The 4,082-nt window shown below is 48.8% G+C and overlaps 1 protein-coding gene across 3 annotated transcripts in view; it reads right to left on the reverse strand.

Annotated features, from left to right (window-relative positions):
* Positions 1-3,681, reverse strand: part of Rnf216 (ring finger protein 216) — a 120,044-nt gene extending 116,363 nt beyond the window's left edge. For 2 of the 3 annotated variants that reach the window (XM_026789728.1, XM_013354088.2), the window contains exon 1: positions 3,536-3,680. The gene's annotated coding sequence lies outside the window, so the exon portion shown is untranslated. Of the gene's footprint in view, positions 1-3,535 lie in introns of all 3 variants that reach the window. The other variant, XM_005368004.2, reaches the window with a different exon arrangement.
* Between the last annotated feature and the right edge of the window lie 401 nt (positions 3,682-4,082).

A 4,082-nucleotide genomic window follows, 5' to 3' on the forward strand; every position in this document is an offset into this window, starting at 1 on the left:
GTGTGTCCAGTACCTACAGAGGCCAAAAGGAGGTACTGAAGCTGAAGTTACAGGTGTTTATGAGCCACCACATGGGTGCTGGAAACCAAACCCAGAGCCTCTGCAAGAACAGCAACTGCTCTTTAATAGCGGAGTCATTCTTTCAAGCCTCAGAGTTAGCTGACGATTTTAATAGAAGGACAGGTCTGCCTGGTAGCCAGGAAGCCGAGTTCAATGAGTACCACATAATCCTGAAATGTTGGTAAAGACCTTTGATTCCAGCACTCAGAAAAGGCAGAATGGATAGTACTAGTTCAAGATCATCCTGAGTTACATAGTGAGTTTGAGATCAGACTGCCTGCACGACAAGAAACTGTTTTAGAAAAAGTTAACATAAAATGTTAAGATTTTTCTCAACTGTTAGAAAATTGATTCTGAAATGGGAGCAGGTGAGTAAACACAGTCACTCACATTTTCAATTATGTTTTTGGTGATGGGGCACCATACAAGGAACTGAACCCAGGGCCTGGCAGGTGCTAAGTCCCATACAGCCCTAGTCCTTGAAAATCATCTAGGAGCTTACAACGCATTGCATCTTGCTTTTAGTTCAAGTTCTGCCTTCTAGGCTCCACACTTTGACCTATTTAGCACTGGGGGTTGTTTTTGTTTGTTTTGTTTTCCAGACTGGTTGACCTGCAACATGCTATGTCGACCACACCAGCCTCTGCTGGGATTAAAAGCATGCATGCTTTTTAAATTACAAGTGTCACTATGACAGAACCCAAGTCCTTACCACAGTATATAAAACAGGTTTCATCAAGCATTTGCTGATCCAAGTAGTGTCACCTGATAGTTTTTTCCCCATTCTCTAGCAACAATGACTTGGTTCCTTGATCTTACCAAACTTACTTTCTCAGGCTGAATTCCCTTTGTGAGACTGCCTCTTTGGCCAAGTTACCTATGTTCATCCCTCAATTCTCTACTCCCTCAGAGAAAAACCTTTCCTGCCTAACCTGTAAGTGTCCCTGACCCGTTTATTCAAAAAACATCCCTCAATTTCTCAACTACTACAGAGTAACTTCAACAATTTAAGAAACTATACTTAATGTTAACCTCTTCTCCTGGAACTTAAATTCCAAATGCACAAGACCATGTCTTACTCAATACTTCCAAAGCCTGGGGACAAGAACACAGCCAGGCACCAAGAAGCTGGTCTAAAACCACATTTTGAATAGCATTAACAAGGTACAGCAGGGTAATCAATTAGAGGCAAGAACTGTGCAACCAAATGAGTTTCAGACTTAGCTCTGAACCTTACTACATTTGTTTCATTTTTTAGCACCTCCCTTCATACACACACACATACAAGAGAGAGCATGCGCAAGCGTGATACTGGAGCACTTACCTCAATTGATAGGGCTAAGAATAAGAAAAATGCTTAAGAGTTGTACGTACATCACACTTAGCCCCAGTTTTGTACAGATAAGGCTGTTGAGTCAGCACAACATGTTAAGGGCACTTGCTGCTAAACCTGAAAGACTGAGTTGGTTGCCTGAAACCCAAATGGTGGAAGAGAACTCATTTCCAAAAACTGTACTCTGACCATAAAGTGAAATTACGTGCCCATATACATGCTGAATAAATGTTTTTAAAAATTAAAGGTTTTGAGCCCAGTGTGGGGGCACACGCCTTTAAGTCCAGCACTCAGGAGGCAGAGGCAGGCAGATCTCCGTGAGTTTGAGGCCAGTCTTATCTACAGAGTGAATTACAGGACAGCCAGGGCTACACAGAGAAACACTGTTTTGACAAAAGTGATGGCAATATAAGAATTCATTATGTCTGGAATACGGCAAAGCCTAGAATACAGCAATCATAAAAGTAGTACTTCATACTGTAGTTAGTAAACAGTCTCACCAGGTTTCACAAACCATTTTTTTTTTCAAATATTTATTTATTATGTATACAATGTTCTGTCTGTGTGTCTGCCTGCAGGCCAGAAGAGGGCACCAGATCTTTTTTAACCCCCTGAGACAGGGTTTCTCGGTAGCTTTGGGGCAGGTCCTGGAACTAGCTCCTGTGGACTAGGCTGGCCTTGAACTCAGAGATCCCGCCTGTCTCTGCCTCCCAAATGCAGGGATTAAAGGCGAGCACTAAATATGGCCTGGCTGACTTCATAAACTTTCAACCTCCATGAGTCGCAATTAGATTTCTCTTCAAGATCTTATTAGCCATTCTTGTCCTTTTTTGATAAAAATCTCAAATGCCCTGCTGGGTGGTGGCATACACACCTTTAATCCCAGCAGTCACAGAGTAGGGTGGATCTCTGTGAGTTCTGAGGCCAGCCTGGTCTACAAGCGATAGTTCCAGGACACGTTCCAAAGCTACAGAAAAACCCTGTCTCAAAATAAATAAATAAATAAACAAACAAAAATAAATATAAATAAAATTTAAAAGTCTCAAGTCCCTAATGCAATAGGCTTAAGAATTTGTTCAAAAACTAAACTCAAAATCCTCAGCCACTTCCTGAAGTTCACCACCTTTTCTACACCCTAGGCACTGTCAATTTGGATTCAAACAGAATGCAAAGCTTGGTTATTTCTTAGTTCGGATAAACTAAACTGTGGGATGAGGTTATAAAGAAAAGGATCTGAGTTCAAGGCAAGCCTGGCAACACAGAGAGAAACCCTGTTTTGAAAACAAACAAAATATTGTTGGTCCCTTCCTCCTAAGAAGGGCAGGCACAAGCCCTTTCTCTTCATATGCTAAAATAGCAAGCAGTCGCAGCTTTCCTAGGCCTAGACCTTTCGCCCCGTCACTCCCAAGGCAGAGGTACGTGAATTCCTACGAGTTCCAGGGGCCAACCTAATCTACTTCTCAGGTTCCAGGTCAGCCTCGACTATGCAGTGAGACTCTCAAAAGAAAGCAAGCAAACCCCAACTGGGAAACTACAACGCAGGAGAGGGTCCCAGGGTCACTGCACCCTTTGGACAGGCAGGGAGTTTGGGAATCACGGGATGAGCCACAAGGGGCCGCCTCGTCCACTCGAGCGTGGGTCTCGCGCTCACCCAGCGTGCCACGCGCCACGGGAGCACCAGGGCTCCGTTTGCACGGGCTGTGTGTCCCCTTACTCCGGAGCGATGGCTGGGATGACAAGCTTGTCAACTCAAGACTCCGAGGGGCCCGAACTAGCCCGGGCTGGAGTTCAAAGTCAACAGTCCGTCGCCTCTTCCGCTCCTCCAGGCCGCGGTGGGAAGCGCGGCCACCAAAGCCAGAGCCGCCAGAGAACCGTTTCTCTCGGCGGCTCGTCGCCCCCAGGGCAGCAGGCCGGCCAGAGAAACTTCCTCAAGTGGCGGGAGGAGAACCGGCTGGCCCGCGGCCGTCCCCGCCGCTCCCCTGCCGACACCGCCTGTGCGGTGCCCCCCCCCCGGACCCCCGGGACTCCCGAGCGCGTCCCCCCTCGGCCCCCGCCCCCACCCCAGTGGCGCCCTGAGGGGAGGCCACTCGCCTCACTCGACCCGCGGCCCGAGGAGCCCACGCGCGCGGGTCCGTCACGTACCTGCCGCGCAGCTAGCCCAGGTCCGCGAGCGCGGATCGGCGCCCGGAGTTCAGTCTCAAGTCACCTGAGGCAGCCGCTCGAAAAGCTTCGGCGCTGCTCCAGCGGCTGCCGCCGTTGCCGCCGAGGCCGCTACTGCGTTCCTTCCGGCCGCGCCACGGCGTCTACCTCGCGCCTGCGCGCAGCGCCCCCTCCCGACTAATGACAGGAAGAACCATAGAGGCACGCGGAGGGCCGGAGAGGAGGGGCCTGGAGAGCCAGACCATAGAGATGGCTGCCTAGCGGGCCTTCATCTGGGCTCCACAGCGGCAGAGCCTTGACTCCCCCTTGCGGCAGGAGGACAAAGAACTGTTGAACCCCAGGGTCATTGTCTCCTCTTAAAGCTGGGGGTCGGGGAGTATAGGCAGCTGATCATGGAATTAACTGATTGACCTCTTATCTGTCCCCTCTTGAGGTTTTTCTTTGTACCAGGTGGGTCGAGTAAAATGACCCTCCCCCAAGGGTATCTGGTCAAGAATAAAACATTCATACATTCTATTCAACGTTTTTT

Source organism: Microtus ochrogaster, unplaced genomic scaffold, assembly GCF_000317375.1.
Source record: "Microtus ochrogaster isolate Prairie Vole_2 unplaced genomic scaffold, MicOch1.0 UNK27, whole genome shotgun sequence".
Classification (NCBI taxonomy): Eukaryota; Metazoa; Chordata; class Mammalia; order Rodentia; family Cricetidae; genus Microtus; species Microtus ochrogaster.